Consider the following 22,068-nt stretch of genomic DNA (forward strand, 5'->3'; position numbering starts at 1 on the left):
GATACAGTATATCATTATCAATATGTAGCACTATATTTTCATTAGATTTTTCTCTCCACAGTGGACAGCTTGATAGGATGATTTTTCATTTCAAAAAAAAGATTAAACATCTTCATGATGTCAGTGAGGAGTTTGGTTAAAACTGTTTTTGGTGTTTCATGTGTTAGGAACATGTATTATGATCTCAGTGGTGCCAAAATAGCTTTGATGAACTGGATTTTACTAGTTTCGTGTTCATAAAACAATTTAAAAAGCTAGTGAAGGTGCAACATGCGCAATTAAAATGTAAAACATAGAAAACCTAAAAGCTCTTTCATCATTGTAGGAAGCTCATGGCCATATGAGAGGCAGCGGCCTTGGGCTGTTTACTTAAAGAAGCAGAAAGTCACAGCAGTTCCAGGGATTGAGGGCTATTGCATGTTTGTGCACTTTGTGCTTTGAAAGTGACAACCTTTGGGTAGACCACAAGGTTTTTTTTTTTTCTGTCAGCTGAAGTGATATACCTGAGGAAGCAACATGATACACGAAAACACAAATGTAGCTCCGAAAGTTACAAATGCTCACTGTAGTTTTCAGAACTAATGAGACAAAAGTAGCTCTTTGAGGTTCAAACCAATACATGTCACAAACAGCTGACGTATCCCTATGAAACCCAACAACTGTTACTAAAGCACAAGACAAACATGGCAGCTGTGTAGGGCTAGGCAGCCTTTTAAACTACATTAAAATTGTCAGCTCTCTATCATGGTCTAAACTTGAAACTGAATATACATCTCATTGGAAAGTTGCTTAGAGAGAAGAAAGGATTGTGTTGCTCTTCAACAATGTATTTCCAGTGTATGTTATGGAGTTCTGGTCATTTGTTTGTGGAGCTTCCACAGATTTGTACATTTTCTGAGTTTGTGAACCTCCTTATTTTAGTCTATGGTGAGGCAATCAGGTATAAACAGAGATTGTCAAGCACAATGCGCAGTCGTGCGGCATTATAAGAACTGTTGAGTGTTTTCTGCCTTCCAGTCTTTTCAGCATTTTCCCTTTTGAATCATTTTTGGTTGCTCAACAGTGGCACCGATCACATATATGGAAACAGGAAACATGACGAGGACCGTTTATATACTCTGAGAAATTAGGGTTTGAGATTTTCAATGGTCTCAATACTTGTACTAAACAGGGGTTGTTGTTTCGTTTTTTGTTTTTTGCATAGGTGAGTTATGAGTATGCATTTGTTTATCAGTGTCCAATACAGTTTTGTTACTGTGGGCACTTTGACTGACCCCATTATTATCTATGTAAACAGAACATTTAGAAGATAATATGACCTTCTCTAAACCTTAAATATTTGTGCAAGGACATGAAAGATGAGATCTATACAATGCTGCTCTAGCTCCGTTTATAGACATGATGTATGGTGGAGAAGGCCTTAGACAAGTACCATCACCTAGTGCAGTAGATAAAAGATAAAGTCACAGCCACACTGCCGCGTGCAGTAGAAAAGAATACCTTACAGAATGGGATCTTAATTAATAGTGTACACACATCCACTAAAATCTGATAATATTTTTTATCAATCTGTCTGTTGACTGAGTTAATGTTTTATGTACTTCCTGCTGCCGACAAGAAGATACTTGCTCAGTAATAAGAAAGTAATGTCTTCCCATGTCCTGCTTACAGCCTTAGCAAGTCTTTTTTTCCTTCTCATCCCTGTTGTGCATTCGTAATGTAAATGTCAGTAAAGTTGTGGGTGCTGTACTTCAGCAGAGAAGGGAGAATAAACGCAGGAAGTCACAGATGATTTAAAATATAACTTTTCCAAACAGCTCAAAAAATATCAGCAAACACACAAAGTGTTTCTGTACACGTTGGATGACAGTTTGTCTGCTAGCTAAATGTATGGATGCTGTATTTACCCAGAGGTGTAAAAAAAAAAAAAAGTACAAACATTAATGTGTGAGATCTCAGAGATGGAGAAAGATGAAAGAAAGAGGTCAGGAGACGTTATTCTCAAAGCCCAGAAAGTTGATTCTGTTCATCTGGATGTTGAGTTCTCAGTGGGAGAACTCAAAGCTGTGATGTCCACATGAACAGATCAGTTTTCTGGGATTTCCTTACCTGCATCCAGACAATATCCTCAAAGGTAAGGACTGCTCAGCAAAAGTTTGATTAACTGTAAACTTAAATCTTACATAATTTTGTAGCTCATGCTAGATTTTTGATCTATATGTGATGGTTGTGGGTTTTTGTTTTGTTGAATGAATATACAGTTTGCAGCAACGAGCTATGTAGACATGGTGTAGAGTAGGCTGCTGCGTTCAAGGTCCAAGTCCCATCACGAGTAGTGTGCATCATTATAATTTAACCTGATGATTAAGCCACTCACCTAATTCCATCTTTTATACTAGCTTGATATTCTCTAAGGGTCAGAAAGCAGCTATTATTGCCCATACAACATTTGCTTATCTCTTGTTGAATTCAGTTAGCCTTATGCATGAAGAGTAGTAAACCTCAGAACAGTAGAGGCAGCACTGTTAACTCAGACCTTCCCAAAGTGTGGGGCCTGCCCCCTAGAGCCATTGCAAGGGGGGCGCGATATGAGAAGGGGAAAAAAAAACAACGCTTGGACACTGCTAGCACGGGGCGCCTCCACAAACGCAAAGCAGGAGATGAAGCATCGCTGAATATGTTTCCAAACCAACTTCATTCTAAGCCAAAGACTTAGCATATCTTCCCTTTGGCTTCACCTGCACAAGTGCCAAGGTAGGTCTCCCCTGCAGAATTGGTTTTCCCTTCGTCGGGAGCAGCGCTGGGCTCTTCAAATCACGGACAAACAGTATCCCACATTCTTGATTTTTAGTTCACAAACCCTTGTTGTAATGACTAACTACTCCTGATATTTTGGAGATGTTAGCTCTTTATACAGTAAAGTTACAGTGGGATACAAATAACATCAGGGTGATCCTGCCACGATTTGTTCCCCCTGTCTAAATCATGGACAAACAGGATCCCACAGTTGTTTGTTTTTGAGCCCATTTTGCACAGAGAGGGATTTTTTGAAAAATGTATTGATAGCAATGTTAAATATTATTACACAGGAAAAAAAACAACTACATGTAATATAATTACACCGTGACGCCTCTGCCTTTGTAAATAGAGGGACAGTAACTGCGTGTGTATATGTAAGCGTGTAAAACCTGAAGATAGAGACAAAATACTGTTAATCTGACTATCTGCCATTTTGCAATTCGTCTCATGTAAACAATAACGTGGCGCACAGCGTGACGTGAAAAAAGGCACATACCTTTAACATTGCATGACGAACTCTGTATTCCTCGTCCACACGTAAACGCAAAAAAGACGTTTTAAAAAATCTCAGTTTTCGGTGATTTGAAACGCCGTTTACGTGTGGACGAAACAGCTGCGTTTTCGAAAATACCCGTGTAGGTGCGGACTTGCGTAAAAGAGTTAGAGTTAATTTTCTTACTACCTGTAATTTACTGCAGATTACTTGTATTTGTTTAATTGTTTACTAAATGTTTGAGGGGGGTCTAGCAAAAAAAGTTTGGGAACCACTGTGTTAACTGATCATAGCATGTAGACAACCGACTCGAGGTCACAGTACAAATTGTGCATCTTATTTCTAAGTGATTATCTTCCCCACACCACACTGCTACACCTGATCCTAAAGCTATTAACTGATTATAACTGTGTATATGATAAAATATGATTATCTAGATCTACAGTGGTCATCCAACTGTGAAACCCCATTTATGTTATTGTAGCTTTTCTGGTAATAACACTCTAATATCTCACAATGTATGTATTTGTATTTTTTTAAACAATACCAGCCACTTAAATAAACTCTGAAGCAAACCACTTATGAAATCAGCCCAGCTCAATATGACTCTACACATTTGAGGTAACACATGGGAAGCTATTTTTGGTGACACAATCCTAGAAATTCAGTGGCAAGTGGAATTCACATATATTCTCTCATGGCGGTAGACTGTCTATGTGTATATACTGTTTTATCTGTGACCCGTATCCTGTTTACCTGATAGAGGCAAAAACTCAGCGTTGAAACTCCTTAAAAGTCAAAGCCAAAGGGGCGAGGGGGTGGAGGAGCGCATCCAAACGTATACCACATGTTATCACACACACTTTCGTACGCACACACACTAACATACACACACACACACTCCACCAGCCGCAGGGCGCCATGGTTACCTTGGAACTTTAACGTGGACCAGCTGGTGTACTTGGGTTGTGAAATTGCATTGCACTCTCGCGCGCACAGACACACACACACACACACACACACACACACACACACACACACACACACACTTTCAGAGGATCAAAGGGAGTTGGAGCCCTGCACAGCAGCCCTTCTGCTCCTGCCCTTGGCTAAATGGACGACCAAACATTCCAGGCTGTCCAGCCCAGTAATATCTGGCCCGCAGCCTAATGAAGATGGACTGTGTTTATAATTCTCATGTTTGCTCTGATCACTAACATAATCCTTTCTATACACATAACATGGAGATAGAAAACACTGTTTCTGCTTCTTCACATTAAGTCAAAGTGCAGGAGAAGAAGAGACGAATGAAAGAGGTACCTAAAGCTGAAATACAAACCCCTGTTTCAGTAGACTTTGTAGCTCTTTGCATTTTCACACAGGGCATCACATGATCTCAAACAAAAGAGAAGGCACCAAGGGATGTTTTTCTGCCTGCTTGAGACTTTGACACCTGCTTCGCCGCAGCAAATTGGAATGGCTCGCTCTCAAATGAGATTTCTGACTGCCGCATGAGGAGAGAAAAAAGGTCACCCATTACAACTATTCTACATGATTCACAGAGTTATCACATCTCTGCTCGCCTACCTTCCCTTTAATTAGCTTCGGGGACCTGGGCAAGGTGTATGTGTGTGTGTGTGCGTGTTTGTGAATGTGACTGTCTGATATATACACAGAGGATCTTTTTCTTTCTTGCTTCTTTCTCTCCCTTCATCTGTGTTTGGGCCAAAATTAAAATCCCCATGTTGCTTTTCAGGGACATACTATATTTTTCTAACAACAAATGCATTGACCCATGAAATCTGCCCTTATTTAGCTTGCACTGTGAATCAGAGATTACGCTTATCACTAAGATGCATGCTACGCTGAGTATGACTGCAGCGATGTGGTGCAGTTTAATGCTGAATGTGAAGGTGGTCTTTTGATTTTTCGTGACTAAATAAATGACAAGTTGCAGTAGACTTCTCCTTATCATTCAAGAGCTCCTACACATGATAAATTCAAGGCGGCATTCTCTGTGTCTCACATATCCCTGTAAACCATTCCCTTCTGAAATCCCTGTAAACAGAACATTTGGACAACTGGGGAGGGGAGGGGTAGTAGACTGATAATAAGTTTTAGATTTTTGAGACTCTATTTTACTTTGCAATAGCATATTGGTTTTCTGAGAGTTGTCTAACACTTAAAAGATCCTTATTTGCACAGCTACTCGGACTATTGTAGTACTATTGTAGTTATTCGGTATTGAAGATTCAAAAATATCCAGGAAGAAAATAAACTTGGCGAGATGGGATAAATGTAGGAGAAGACACTGGAGCCTTCTTTTGTGTGTGTTTTTGTGTTTGTTTGTTTGTTTGCAGAAAAGAACTCATCATAACCTTTGAGGAGTTGATTTTGAGGTCATTTTGTCTCAGAGGTTTGAAAAGGAGGAGCATTGATTTGGCGTACACTTTAAATGATATGGTCAGTTACAGATTTATGTGTTTTATTGGTAATTTAAGAATTTAATGCAGCAAAACGAGCCATATATTGTGTGATCATGTAAGACATGTGAATTACACCTGAAATGATTAGTGGATGAATGACGACTTAAATGTAGAAACAAGTGATCTAGATCAATTTTTTCATATTTAGTGCTGTTTGTTAAATGCAAAGGTTTTCATACATTCTTTGTCTTACATTACAGTTAAAAATCACCTTAGGCTCAAGACATTTAAGCATCTTTTTAGTACATATTACTTTAAGTATTTAAGCATGTATTACTTATTTATTTATTTATTTATTAATAAACCGATTAATCAGTTTATGTAGCTATATAATACAGAATTAATAACTAAAATGTTATTTGCAGAATCAATTTATGGACTTATTTACATAGGTACTACTCTAATACATATTAACATCCAAGCTCTTTTCCCTTTAACTTTACTGTCATTTTACCTATTTTTTTTTTAAGTCTTGTGAGTCAAATAATAATTGCACCAGTAGTAATAATAAGTAGTAAAACTGTATCAAAGCCTGTGAGCTAGTTCAGGCAGGAAACGTGAGCTGCTTCATACACACGGACTTGCCTCACTCTCACCGTGTCACATACCAATCACACTCTTCCAATATGGCGATCTATTTAAGCTACAGAATATCACATTTCTCCCACTTAAATCTTGTCGGTTTTGTTACCCTGCATCGCCACGTGCTGTTTCAATCCCTTCCCCACCCCACCATTCACCTGTTGACTCTAGGTGGACATTTACTCATCACTCCCCAATTTCTATGTGTATCATATTTGCAGGGAGTGATGAGCTTGGAGCCTGGGTGCCAAACTCTAAAGCCACGTACACACTGGAAGCTGTTTGCTCATTGCACATCTGTTTGAAGCTGACGGCTGGTCGCTTGCAGACATTCTAAATGTATTTACTACCAGATCATATTTCAGTCACTGGTATTCGTCACTCTCATTGGGTAGTCTTCTTAGTTGGTCACCTGGAAGTTGTGAAGAGTTTATCGTGAGACCCGTTCATTTCACCAGCACTTGCTCGCACAGAGTTGCTTGAAGTTGCCAAATGAGTTGAAGTTCTCATTGGCTTTTAGCAAGGTTTAACTTACTGTTTTAACTTGTTGTTTTATCAGTGAGGTGTTTTATGTACTTGTGTTTTATTGTATTTTATATTTGTATTTTATTGTACAGCACTTTGGTCAGCCTTGGTTGTTTTTAAATGTGCTTTATAAATAAACCTGACTCGACTTGACAAACATCATTCACTTTCTATCGTCTCTCATCGCCGCATCTCTGCAGATCACTTCTGGTGTATACATGTTCTATCACCCTGTGTTGTGATAATAAATCATTTCAAATGTCACTTGTGTGTAGGGATGGGTATCGTTTAGGTTTTATCCGATACCGGTGCCAAATCGGTACTTTTGAAACGGTGCCGGTGCTTAAACGGTGCTCGAACCGGTGCTTAAAGAATGGAGAACACAAACTTTGTCCAAAAACCTCTCATGTTCAGCTGTTTTTTTTTTTTGTAAAAAGATAACAATGTTAGCCTTTTCTGCAGCTATGGGGCATATATGGTATCACTCTTGGCTGGAAGCAGTGCTTAAACAATGGAAAAAAAACACAAACTTTGTCCAAAAACCTCTCATGTTCAGCTGTTTCCCACTTTTTCTTTGGTCATTTTAGCCTTTTTGTCCAGGGTAAAGGGAGCATCTGCCATCAAACAAGAAGACAGCCGCATGTAGCTATGATCATGTTTGCTAGTTCACCTTACATGCATTAATGTAATAACGTGGTTAGCCTACTCAACGTAAATTACACTCGAACAACATTAAGCGACTCACGCAGAGAAGAACGGCTGCTGCTGCATCATCATCCGTCATCATTTCTGTTACACTGGCAGGGCTAGGGGCCAGGACTCTATTCTTCGGGTTTTTGGGGGATGTTGCTCCGGGTCCGATAACTGGCAACCCACCCAACGTGCACAGTGTGAGGTCTCGCAGCAAGCTATCAAATACGGCGCATTTCTCGGCTTTTAAAAAAAACGCTATGCGTCGCCAGGTGTTTCATCGGATTTGAAGTGTTACCTCCTTTGACAGTATCACAGTATCAGCTTAAAGCACTTGTTGCTGCTGAGTTTGCATATTTTGCTGTGAAGTACAGCCGGACTTTTGACCGCTTCGCCTTGGACATTTTTAATCTGTAGCTCTGCTCTAACTGAACGTACGTACCTGGCCCCGCCTACTATCCTGGGAAACGTAAAATGATTGGCTAGAAGTGTATCACAGCTCAGGAAAAAAAAGCACCGAAATAAAGCACCGAAATGTGCGCTGCTTTTCGGTCTGGTTACTACCGTTTATGTCAGAACCGGTGCACCGGTACCCATCCCTACTTGTGTGACTAAAGTTAAACTATTATTGCTTTATTGTTTAATCATTTCAGTTTTAAGTTAACAAATTGGCCAAAATCTGCTTAAATTCTGCTTCAAGTGTGGCAGCTAATATTAGTTCAGAGAAGAGTGGAGTGAACAGAGACTTTAATTTCTAAACAACTAGTGTAATTAATTAAATGAAAATGGTTAGAAGGTTCAATAAATGCTCCATTTTCAATAAAATGTGAATTTTCTGGCAATTATTTCACATTTTAGGCATTAAAGGGATAAGTTGTGGGTTTCCCAAATGCTTTTATCATTGCATGCATGAATATATGTACAGAAACAGGCTTTGGTGTCTCAGCCATATGTGTTCTGCCCCACACTCGCACACACTCATAGACCCAGTTCATCAATACCAAGGGGGTTTAATCAACTCTCAGAGGAAGACATCATTGCATTTAGAATCAAACCTATGGAATCAATACCTGTGTTACACTTAAAATGACAAAGCGCTTAGCTGCTGCTCACGCTGCCACACAGCCCCAGGGTAAGTTTTGAATGTATAGATGGATTTGCAGATCATTTTACGGTTTTGATTTTGGTTGTGTGATAGATCATTGACGATCTGAATCCCTCGGGTAGTTATTTTCACCAGTGAAATAGCTGAACTCCAACAAATACAAATAGGCCTAATACAATAACTACAGCAAACTACTTTGAAACCACCCGATTGCTCTTTGGAAACAATGAAATCACCAATACCAGGTTTTTGTGCTTGCTGGATTTTAACACCTCAACTTAAAAAAGGTCAATAAGTCACTATAATGCCAGCAAACCTTATATAATCAGGTGAATACAAGCTCAACTGGGCCAGTAATGTTCATTTAACTATGTTTAAACACAAAACCAGGCTAGTCAAGACTAATATGTCTTTTCATAACCAATTTTGAGGAAGATTTTGATACAAACAATGTAAACACATTGTATTACAGCAAAGCCTTTCTTACTTATCAACAGAGCTGCTGTCGTAATTAACACAAAGCTCTTAAGAGTCTAAGGAATCCTCACTTTGGAACGAGTCCCTGCATTTTTAATTGAAAAGAGGAAGCTGAATTATACAAGTAAAGTGTTTTTCTTATACCTTGCTAATCTAATGATGAACTTTTGGAATTTTAAAGGGTTTAAGTGGTGTGTTAGTATGACGTCGGGGGACCTTCACTTTAAGCCAATATGTCAATATCAGCTTAAGTGAAGGGCTGGCTTGAAAGCTAACCACAGAATCAGACTAAGTGTGAATTTCCATTTCTCTCAGATGGTTGGTAATTACAGCTGAGCTCTCTTATCCTCATTCTCTCAAAGTGTCTTTGCCCACAGTGTGTGAGCAAGTACATATGCGCAAGATAGAAAGAGGAGGAGAGAGAGTGCAAGAGAATCAGTCTTATATATTATTTCAGTCACGCTGGCCACATCTGAAAACATTTCACAGGCAGTGCAAAGGAAATGTAAATCTAAGTTTGCTGAATCCAACGCGCGCACACACACATACCCATGCAAAGGAGAGGGGAAAAAAAGCCTCGTCTCCCCACTCTCCCTTATACACACATAATGCATTAAAATGGAAAACAGCTCACACTGGCCCCGGCATTGAAGGGGGCCCTAATATTTGTTTTTCCCTCCCCTGTAGTGTCCTCATTGCCAATGACCAAATTTATAATAATCTCTAGCTCAGAGTCCAGCGCTGCTTTCAGAATCCATAATCACCTCTGCAAAGGTTTCTTCAGTGTGGCCATGGCCGTCTACATACCCACTTTCTTTTAGCTCTGCTTCAGTGCTACTGCACTTGGCCCCAACCTCTGCAATCTGCCGGTGGGCATGATTGTCTGTCTCTGCAAGGACAACCCAACCTCAGTGAGGTATTGCATGCAATCATCTGGCTTATCACTGAGTTTTACTCCTGTCACCCAATTAACATCCCTGTGACAAAGACTGCATACTCTGTTTTCATACATGTGAGTAGTTAGTGTCCTTGCTTCTGGCCTTTTTGCCAACTTCATTGCTATGTTATGAGCTCAGAACCTAACTACCTATCAGTGATGCTTACAAACTACTGCTCAATTTTATGTAAATAAGAGCATAACATATATGTATATTCGCATGTGTATATATATGTATGTATGTATGTATATATATGTAGATATGTATGTATGTATGTATATGTATATGTGTATGTGTGTATATATGTGTATATGTGTATGTGTGTGTATATGTGTATGTGTGTATATATGTGTATGTGTGTATATATGTATGTATGTGTGTGTGTATATATATATATATATATATATATATATATATATATATATATACAGGGCAACATGGAATATTAAAAAGGTAGTACATAGGCTTAACTAAATCCAATAATACTGTTTTCCAAAACTTTGAGACGTGTCTTCCTAGGTAAACATGTTTTGGTTGCAAAAATGAAAAACACACAAATTAATTACATGCATCAATAGTCAGGCATCAAAAATGTCTGTGGTTTGTAACTGGGAGAGAGAAAATTCAAGCTTTGTTTTCTTGCATATTTTGTGCTACTGAAAATGAGCAAATCTCTTTAGAGACTTGAAATGTGCAACATTAATATCTTCAATAATCTGGTGAAGTTTAAAATAATTTATGTTGGCTGGCTTGATTTGTGTGTGCTGAAGCTGCCCTCATCCCAGAGTTGAATAACCAATGGGCATTCTGAGCATGTGCACATGGGCCTACACACAGTTGGGGAGCCATCCAAAATAGTCTTGAAAATCTTTAGATCTTCAAACTATGTACTACCAAAACAAGGATCTATCCAACCAACCAACCATGGGTTGAATACAGTAGTACTTCATATTTTTGCTTGCTCCTTCCTCTCTTATTACAGTTAATTTTAAAGTTGCTTCTTTATTGAGAATGCATGCATGCTTATTCAGAGGTTAGCTATAGCAACAGCAATCACAGTAGGCCCAGAAATTAATGTTGGCTCTAAATGAAGAAGCCAGGCTCTGCTGTAAGTATGCAGAGACAACAGATCATTTGATCATTACTGATTTGTTATCTCTCATGACGAAGACGTTTTATAAAAATGTACACAAGTTAAACCTTCACAGGGAATATTTCGGATTTGCCTGCGTTAGTTCTTGATTTTTTTAAAACAGAAAAAAGTATGTATATATTATTGCTTAACTCTCGTCTGGCAGCAATGCATTTTGAACAGATTAAACAGATAGAGGATGAGGATTTATGTGATGCATTTCAGTAGGAAAATTTTCAGAATGCAAAAAAAGGAATTATTGTTTATCAACACATTGATTAAAGGTTGTGACTCCTCTGAGACAGTGTTGTTCTGGCAAAAGGTGCTGAAAGTCCCACAGACAGGAGAGAGACAACAACAGGTGTGTGTGTGCGCGCGCGCACGTGTGTGCGCTTGTGTGTGTGTGTGTGTGTAAAGCTTTTACAAAGGTGTATCTTGATGGCTACTTTTGATTTTCCAGTAACACACAGTGCTCTCAATTTAAAACTATTGTACATGTCTATTGCACAAAGCCTGATCATTAAAACAAGTTTGCTGTGGCCCTCAGGGTAAGTTGAAGCAGTGGGTGGGAATCTGTTTTTTTTGTTTTGTTTTGTTTTTTCAGGCATTATTCAGACTTGCTATGTTTGATTTTCTGTGGATCTTTTTGTCAGAATTTTCTCTAATAACGTGCTTTTTGTACAGTATATTGTACTTTATTAAAACATTTTAAACCCTAAACGTGAAAAAAAGGTTCTTGAAATAACTGTTTACTTGTAAAACCTGGCCTTGTCCCCCTAGTTATAGGTGAAAGATTAAAATTGTGAGGTATAAATCTTGAAAATTTAATTTTCCAAACAAAATAATTATGTGTTCAGTCTTTCTGGACTTTCTGGAGCAGGAAAAGAGATTCCTGGTAAGATGTAAATGTCTGTGACTCCTGCTACTACAGTATATGGCTTAGCTTTCTAACTAAAGCATTACTTTTATAAGTGTACTTGTTGCATGAATCTTTATTATAAAGTTGTGAAATTTCACTTTTGTGCCTGTAGACTACTTGCACTGTATTAGTACAGTTACCAATCAATCACAGCACCACGGGGATCAAACAACCACGCTTCAGATAAACCTTGTACCAGTAACTAGTCACAGCCTAAAATTTGAAGTAGGTCTGTAATACTTTTCCTTATTTTTATTTATTATCATTTTCTTATATTAATGATATTAGGTTTCAAATGATGAGGTCCACATATGTTCATGTTGTCACTTTGAGCATGTCTCTCAGGCTCCAGGCTGCTCTGAATGTCAAATTCCAAACTATTTTATTCGCAAGAGGAGATTTCCGCCTGCCTGCTTCAAAAATGCTTTTTTGGTTTTGAAGGTATTTTAATTTGTTTAGCTTCAAAGTAGAGCACACAAGACAGCCGTGGATACTGTATATGTTTAAGGACCAACAACAGCCAAAAGCCAAGGTTTTTGTTCACTCCAGAGGGGAATTAAGAGAGCTGGACTTTGGCTGGGCTTAAGGTAAAAAGGCGATCATTTTTCATGTGTAAATGGCCGTGTTGAGGAGTCAGAACCACAAGCTTTAAATAACATTATATAACTGAAACGGTTGTTTTGATAATCAGACCAAATGGCTTCTAGCTAGTTTAGTGTGTATATTTTCATGTACTTAAGCTCCTTCTTAATAAGTCTACCAACTGTTGCAAGTTGTTTTTCTATGTGGAAAAAAGTGTAGAGTTACACTAACCAGTCACTTAGTAACATGAGAATAGCATTGTACATGCTGCCTTACCTGCAATATTTCCTCATAGCATTTCATCACATTTCTCTCACCTACATCTATTAACAAGATCTTGTAATTATGCTGTTATACAGCTTGTGATTCAAACACTTAATCCACTTTTATGTGTCTAAAATATGCATAAAAGTGCAGAATTTTACAGAACAGGTGGCCGACTTACACCTAAAAATGTGTGAGTAGATTTGAGAAGATGCCAACCAATAAAGAATGTGATATTATAGTTAAATAGGTTTACAATTTGTTTTTAGACCCTCGTTTCTGGCATGTGGAGATGTCGCTGGCAAACATCAGATATTTGCAGAAACCAGGTGAGGGTCAGCAATTCAGAGGAAGGCTGGTATGAAGGAAAGGTGGCCTTGAAGGGAGTTAAAATGGTGGAAATTTTTAGATAGAGGCTGAACTGAAGGACTTCATTAAGATAAACAAGGATTTTCTGAAACTGTGACTCATGCAAACCTAGTCTTGTAGAGTTCCTGATGAGCCAAAATGAGCATTGTAAGTCCACTTTAGACACTTCTGATATTTAGATCGCTGTGTTCCTGTTTCTTTGATTTATTTACCTTACTAAGCATGCTCCTAGCAGTGCTCATACTGTCACCAGTGGGTTATCCTTATTTGCACCTTCCACACTTCTTCTTAAGCATCTTACAATTCCAGCTAGTAAAAGGTATCAAAAGACCTCAACAATTGTTGGATGCAGGGCATTCTTCAAGAGGCAATGGATCCTGGTCAGGCTAGCTTGAGGGAAATGAATTACTTGTTCAGTGATATTTAAAGGTAGAAAGGTAGAAGCCGGGACTTCCAGTGTTAAATGGCAAAGCATTGGTAAAATGTATGGCTGACATAAGCAGACATCAACAGAAGAAAAGACTAGAATCTTTACAATCAGAAAATTGTTCGCAATTAGAAAACTGACTTGGTGACGCCCCATATACACACACACGATAAACACACATTTTCTTTTGCCAGCCAAGCACATAAACATGTAAAGCACCAACAAATATGTCTAGCCTTGATTAAAGAATTGTCTAAATCTGTTACCTCGGGCAGATTGCTCTCTGCATAAATCATAGATCAAACCAATCTAATGACGGCAGCAGTGATGGGTCCATCCTCCTCCAGGTCTAATGTTGTTTCCCCTCTGCCAAAATGCATAACGGTAATAATAATAATAATATGCACATAAGCCCAGCTCATAAATATCAGGCTCAATCATGCATGAGAGTTGCTACACGTGCTTAAAAAAATCTGTTCAAGGTGAGTGTCCTCCCAGCATCTGAGTGCCAGTAACAGAAAAAAGGGAGAGAGACAAACGCACCTTTCTCCTGAAAAGAGCTGCAAGACCTCTTACATGTATGTTTTGCTCATTTGTATGTGTGATTGCATCCTCTCATTGTGCATGAGTGATGACTCCAAGCTACTGTGACCCCTCACATCACCTCTCCATGCATATAAAAACAGCCTCCTGCTTTTAATATCCTCATTTAATGACTAGCCCCGGTCCAAAACCATTAACGTAATGACATCACACTGGCCATCTCTCTCTCTCTGACACACACATGCATGCATACTGCCCATCATACTTGGAGTTGTGACATTCTTTTGAACTACAAATAAACAATAAATTAACAGTGTTTGTGAAATTTGTTTCAATATGATGCTCATGTGTAGCCAGCTTTGTCTTGATTTTAATCCTAATAGAAGAGTTTGTGTGTGTGTTGGTAAATGCAGCAGAGTTGGGGGTTGCAGTTTCATCTTATTAATTCAAGGACAGCTCCTAATCATGCAGAGTGAATATACGTAGACATTACAGGAACATACGCATTAACCTCTTGAATATTTACGTCACGCTCGCACACATACACAAATGTGACTACTCGCACGCACGCTGAGTACACACAGGCAATTTGTAATATTGAATAGCTGACACAGTAAGATTTCATAATCTATTGACAGTGTCACAGCACAGTCATGCAAGGTGTTGGAGCTATTGATAAACACAGCACTGGCCTGTCGCCCACGTTCCTTAATCTGGGCCAGCGTAACTCAGTGTGGACGTCAGAATCGAGGCCACTCCTGATGACATCACAGGACACACGGGGGCTGAGAACTCCCCAGAGCAGAGCTTTGTGGACTGTTTTTATACATTGTCAAATAACTAAAGATTCTGATTTTTTTCCCCCCTTTTTTACCCAAATGGTATATAGATGATGGAGAATACAAGAAAATTTGCATTGTGTTTATTGAATGAACTACATAAAAGAAATTACAACACTGACATTAAAGTTTTTTTTTAAAAAAACTTTGTGAATATTTATTTATTTTTAAAACACATATTAAAAAATAGAGTAAAAAGAACAACTTTGGCCATTAAAGAGCAGTCATAGGAAACATACCGTCATACATTAAAAATAAACATTAATGGACACATTTACATGTACAAAAAACAAAACTCTTTTACAAACCATAACTAAGAGTTGATGCCACATTGAAAATAATAACCAACTCAACACTGTTCTCACAACTTATAATCTCAGTCAGCAAGCTAATACAACAGATATACTATACCTGAGAACGCAATTCCCACAAAGCGATCGAGATCAACATCCCACATCCCATTCGCAAACCATCCATATAATTTTTGTCCCTCCAATTAGAATTTTTAATATCTTGGTCGCCGTTAATGGAGATTAATGGGCGATCGCCATGGTGAATTCCAATGTCATCTATTATCATTCCAGCCTTGGTCCCAGTCCGCTCTAATTGCATCCTTAAAATGCCCTCTGCTTCGCAACCCCCAGCATCCTAAGAACAATCAATAATTTTAATTTTCGGATGCCCCCAACCCCGCTCGAATCCCTACCCTCATCCTGTGCTCGTGCTCCTTTCTTCCTTTTCTGCGTGTCGATTTGTTTCCAAAGAAAATCAAATGCTTCAGAATAAAGCCGAATGGGGAATTAATTACCCATCTCGTCTATAAGCTCCTTTTGAATCCTTCGTTTGTTTGTCCGTTCGTTGGGTCGTCCGTCCCCCTTGTTTCTCTCACGTCTGCTGTGTCTTTCCTCGCTCGCCCTCTCTCTGTCTGGCGCTTGGGGGGCGCTTTCCACTCTCGCCCCCCCCCCATCTTGCCACGTAATTAGCATGCAGATATGCATCGCCTGATTCGCAAGTCAAATCGCCTTTCCATTTCTCCCTCTCTACATCTCTGGCTCCATTTTGATTGTTCTTATTCAAATAGGGTGTTTGATTTGGAGAACCCCCTCCTCCTTCATCTGGTCGACCCAAACACGCGCATATGAACACACACACACACAGTATATGATAACATTTCTCTTTATCTGCAGACGACAGAGCTTCGCCAGTCTCCTCCTACACTGTGCCCTGCTGCCAATAACGCAAAGCACGAATCAAGCACAATTTTTATTTGAAAATTTCCATTTTCGTGGCCATTTCAAAACACACTAGTTGTACAGCAACCTGTCTGAGGCTCAGAAGTTCCAAGTATAGCCTGTCTCTGAAATAAAGCACACAGCCATGGCAGGTTACATATGATGCATGTTCTTTTCCCCCCCACTTTTTTATGAGATCCTCTTACTTTAACGCATTCACACAGATAAGAATTGAGTATAGTGTGTGTTTTACTGCCACTGCACAAATACATTTCCCTCCTTCCGCTCTCACTCTCTCGCACACACACAGAGCATGTCTGCTTGTGCAGGAAGATGTTTGCTCAGCACATTTCAATATGAACATCATAATACTCTATCTTGTTGCCATCCGTTTTCTTGTCATAAACCAACAAGAGCCAGCAGTTTTTATTCCTGAATGCTGGGAGACACAAATCACATGAATTTTCCCACAAACTGAAATGTCTTTATGGAGGGATATATATATATATAGAGAGAGAGTGAGTGAGTTGGTTTGCACTTTGTAATTTTGATTTTTGTGGAAATAGGAGTCAATATTTGACCTTTGCCACGTCGCATAAATGGAGGTCAAGTTGGAGGCCAGACCTCTATCTTTCACCGTCATTTTGCTTTAGGCTCTCATATGTGCTTGAATATCTCATCCATTGCATGCAGCGGCATATTGAAACACTGCCATTCCTTCACAGATGAAAGCGGTTGGCTGACCATTCAGCAGCTGGTGTGGCACAAGTAAAATTCTGTGTTCCAGCCGGGGAACTGTATGTCCTCACATGTGATCCCAACACACAGCACAGACACAGCAACAAGTGTCAGAGCACAGTGTAGGGGGAGGTTTCTCTCTGTGCTCATGTCTTGGTATTGTTGGCACAAGGCCAGCTGTGCCGTCTGTCTCCTCTCCCCCTTCCTCTGTCTCTCCTCCTCCAAACCAATCTGCTCTACATTTGCCATCATTACGTGCCTGCCATTCTTATGGCATATCGGAAGGCAGGCGCCAGGCGCCCTTTACCCCTCTCTCCCCTCCTCCTTCTAACGCCCCTCTCTTCACGCCCCTATTTCCGCGCCCACTTTGCCACAGAGTTCTCTGAAGGGTCCAGGTGGCATCTTGCCCTGCTTTCCTCTCACAGTGAGGACAGAAGACAAAGAAGCTCAGCGGATAGACCAAAAAACAAAAAAAACGACTTGAAAATGAGGATTGAGGATATACTCCCTTCCACATCCTGCTTGGAGCTTGCAGTGCTTCCTGTGCCCACAGGCATGTTGTTGTTGTTCTTGTTGTTGTTGTTGTTGTTGATGTTGATTTCCATACCTGTCCTTCATCTGGGTGGCTGTTGCCGTTTTAGCAAAAAAAAAAAGAAAGGCTGAGATGTAAACCCGCGTCAAACCTTGGAACTTTCATGGCTTTTGGCGCTATTGACAGGACCCTGGTACGTCTCATATGCCCACACACTTGCAAAAATACACACACACACATACACAAGCATGCACAAACATGCTGCAGAGTGTTTCTCTCAGAGCTCCCTGCCACCTCGTCTGCCTGCTGCCTCGAAAGAACTGGGAATACAATGGGATCTACCAGAGACTTACTCATACATACACACAGACACACAGCGGATTTAATACGCACGTGCACTCACCGGTCGTTTGAGGCTGCAGGAAAGTGAATAATCAATTAAGTATTGATTTCTTGTAAGATTTTGTAAATTTCAAAGGCAAAGATAAAGAGGGTAGCTTAAGGAGAGTCGCCGCGAGCGTGAGGAGCCGCAAATTAGCCAATAAACACAGACAGTGGAATAAACGAAGGCGAACGAACGAACCGCTCGTCACTGCAATATGCTTCGCTTTTTTTCTTTCTTCTTCTTGTTTCTCTATTGTTTCTTCGTGTCACTCCAGACGAATTAATGCTGAATGCGACAATGGTTTTCTATGGAGATGAAGAGATGGCGAATGGGCGAACGAGGGTTAAAAGCAAAGGCTGCAGGAGGAGAGAGAGAGAGAGAGAGAGTGACTGGAGGACTTGGTAATTAGGCGGTTTGCAACACACACCTCATTATTATGGGGAGTATGCAAATTAAGCGGCTGGCTTTTTTCTTTTTTGTCATGGATCAGAAGGCAAGAGCTGCAAAGAAGAATTAAGAGCCATTATTCTACCCAAGGAGAGGCTGATGTATGCAAATGAGAGAGAGAGGGAGAGAGGGAGCAGGAGGAGACCAAAGAACAGTCTGTAACCACAGAGATATGCATTGGACTCCACTGCAAAGGAGAGTCAAATGCAATCCACAAATACACCCTTATTCTCCCCCCATACCCTGGAAGATTCTTCTACGTTTGCACGGGAAATAACGAAAGCGAAAACGACAATCAGACATGCACCTTTATTCCCTATCATGCCTATCTGCGCATATTGATAGGCTGCTCCGTGGATGATAATTACCTTTTGGAATATTGAATCGCGAAACGAGCCTCGGAACGAAGGAACGAGAAGAAAGGGGAGAAAAAATGAAAAAAGAGCGGAGGTATGCAAAAGGCGCTAATGATATTCAGAGCGCTGACTGTGTGTCATCTGCATGATGACAACGGCCAATTATAATGAACCATTGGCTCTCTGCCACAGATAAGTAGGAGAGAGACAAAATATGGCTGAAGAGGAGGGGTAAGCGAAAATAACTTCCCTGTTCGCTTTCTTCTTAATTTGCCGACGATATTTGCCGATTCTGCGCCATGTGGATTTACAGTAACCCAGTAATGATGCAATTTGGGGGAAAAGAAGGGGAAAAAAAGATCATCTTTTCTTTGAAATGTCCCTTAAATGGAATAAAGGCCACAGAAGAAGAGAGCATCCCTCCAGGTTAAATGTATGGCTGCTTGGGTGGTATTCCATTCCATGTTGTTCAACTGGGCTTTGTTTCAGATGGCACTGGCTCCTGTACCCACCATCGCTCTGACAACCCAAAGAATCTGTTGAAAAACACATATATACACACACGCACACAAGCAAATGCACACACGGCGGCATCATTCGCAATGCCGCCCTCTCCCCTTTCTCATCACGCTACAAAATGCTTCCCCATCACAGTCTTGCATATTTGCATGCCGCCCCACCTATCACAAAGGACTAAACAGCGTTATGCAAAACAGTCCGGTATCCCCACTTGCATAGCGATAAGATGAACACTGTGAGAAGGAGGGGGGCAGGAACTGAGTGGGGGGTAAAACAAGATGGGGGGAAGATGGAAGATATGAAGCGGTTGGGGGGGGGGGCGCGCACAGGGGAGCTTGTTGGCACTAAAAAGGGGGCACGTGCAGTGATACCACTCCTACTGCTTGATGACAGAAAGAGGCGGGCGTGGGAAAAGTGAGGAGTGGAGGGAGGGGAAAGGAGGGAGATGGGGGTGGGTGGCGGGGAAGACGAGGGCATGTTGGCACTAACAGGGGGCACGTGTTGCCGTAGGAGGAGGGGCGATGTGGGTGGGCGAGGTGCGGTGGGAGGCGCTGGGAAATGGGGGGTTACACGGGGGCGCGGCAGGGGGTGGCACTAAACACAGATGAGCGTCTAAGGAGGAAGGATTTTCAGATTGCGGGGCCACCTGCGTTAAGGAGGAATGTCATACCATTAAAACACAAAACACACAGCAATCGACCCTACACACACACACACACACACACACACACACACTTCTTATCAGATCTCAGGGGAATATGCCAGGGGGTGTGGCTGCCAAGCATGTGATGAAGCACAGCAACTTCACCATGAAATACCCATGTGTGCTTCCACAGACCTGCAGGGGTGCCAGAGACGTGTGTGCACTCGCACATGCACATTCACACTTTTTTCTTTTTTTTTTGCATACGCAGATGTATTGGAAATCTCAGCCGTCACTCCAGATCTGGCACATAGCCGAGGATATACACCGTGTGTGCCACACACACGCATGCACGCATACTTACACATGGCCTTTTGATTTCCGTGTCACTTTGAAGGAACCGTTTTGATTCTTCAGTGAGATTTCACTCTCCTGTCTGTGATGTCTTATTACATTATACAGCAAACTGTTGCAGGAGTGGAAGATCTTGGATTTTCAGCCACTCTTGGAGCCCATTATTCACCTATCACAGCCTGCATGACGATGCGAAAAAAGAGATTGCGCTAAATAAGCGTTAATATATGCGCAACACTTATTTTTACAACTTGGGATTCATGTGCTTTTTAACAGTAATTATATAAAAATAAAGGTTTGCTGTTTGAAATGTTCTGTTTATTTTTGTTTCCAGCTGTAAAAGGTATGCCCAATGACGCCCAATTTATGATGCTCTCCTCACCTGTGGTAACTTTGTACTTTCACTGAGAAACGCAGATTTTTGCCTGTTCCTTTCCATATTTCTCCCTCTTTCTACCAGAGCACGTAAACTCATCTGGAGTTGCCTATTTGGCCTTCCACACTTCCAGTCTAGCTGAACTGTGCTTTACTTTTGTAGCAAGACCTTGACCTTGGTGACAAAAACACCCAATTGGTTTGACTGCAGTCAGGAGTTCACGTTTGCCATCTTAAAGTCATCCAGTGGCAAGTCGATTTGATTATTTTCACATTCGCTTCTAGTTTAAGAGCGATAGTAGTTTCACATGTCCTTCTTGAGATGCAAGCCTATAGCTTTTAGTCTCACTAAGTGAATCATCAGTGGCACTATCAAATTACCCTCAACAGAGACCAAAGGTTACTTAAAGGCCTTTTAGTCATCCACGCTGGCATGCCAGCTAATTTACAGCAGACTCATTAGACCGGCATTAAACACAATTTCCTGCCGACAAATTTCATTTGGTCGAAAAATCATTACCATGGCAATAATAAACAAGCCTATACAGTAGTGGCTAATGGCAATTTGAGTAACCTAATGTCGTTAGCAAGCCCCAGAAATAGCAACAGTGGCTCGAACGGCTATGATCAAAGCTCTGCTTAAGATAGATGTTGACATGATGTGTGTTAATATTACTTTGGAGTTTTTATTTCTTTTTGTTTTCTTTCTCTTTTTCTTTCTTAAGCTTTGTCTTGGGCCTGGACAATGACAGTGGAAATATAATGTTTCATAACTGTCAGTGCACAGGGTTGTGTGTAGCCTGGGGTTACTGTGCTGAACAATAAACCATAATTTGATAGATGAGAAATTACAGCGGTCCATCTACTGTGCAGGGCCCTCACCCCAGGCAACGCAATACCGCTTCAGATGATGTGTCACATTTCTCTGAGAAAGGGAGAAAAATGAAATTATTCTTTTATACTTTGTTAATAATGTCTGACTGCATTTTGAATGTAGCATCCTTGTTTGTTTTATGTAGATAAACTAATACAATAGATGGATGTGCGCTCTCTCGGTAACACTGCCAATTATTAAAGGCCCTCTGTCCTTTAAAGCTCCATACGTCGCAGAATAAGAGGTGCTTGGAGGAATGATTCCTTCGAGTCTATATGGTGCATACTGTGTATTGCAGAGCACAGCAACGATTTATATTTAACAGCCGCTAAAAACATACCACCTTCTCTCTCCCACATGTGGAGAATCACTGCTTGATAGGAGCTATGCATCATAGCCAGTCCACCTCGGTAAGCCAGTGCATTTGCCATTAGCAAATGTAT

At 40.5% G+C, this 22,068-nt stretch overlaps 1 long non-coding RNA gene across 4 annotated transcripts in view; it reads left to right on the top strand.

Annotated features, from left to right (window-relative positions):
* LOC143420497 (uncharacterized) overlaps positions 1-22,068 on the top strand; it is a 149,680-nt gene that overhangs the window by 122,557 nt on the left and 5,055 nt on the right. For 2 of the 4 annotated variants that reach the window (XR_013100328.1, XR_013100326.1), the window contains one exon: positions 6,582-7,029. The exons of the other annotated variants lie outside the window; for them this stretch is intronic. This is a non-coding gene — a long non-coding RNA (uncharacterized LOC143420497). Of the gene's footprint in view, positions 1-6,581; positions 7,030-22,068 lie in introns of those variants that run through there. 4 annotated transcript variants of the gene reach the window in all.

The sequence above is a fragment of the Maylandia zebra genome, linkage group LG9 (assembly GCF_041146795.1).
Source record: "Maylandia zebra isolate NMK-2024a linkage group LG9, Mzebra_GT3a, whole genome shotgun sequence".
In the NCBI taxonomy this organism is placed as follows: Eukaryota; Metazoa; Chordata; class Actinopteri; order Cichliformes; family Cichlidae; genus Maylandia; species Maylandia zebra.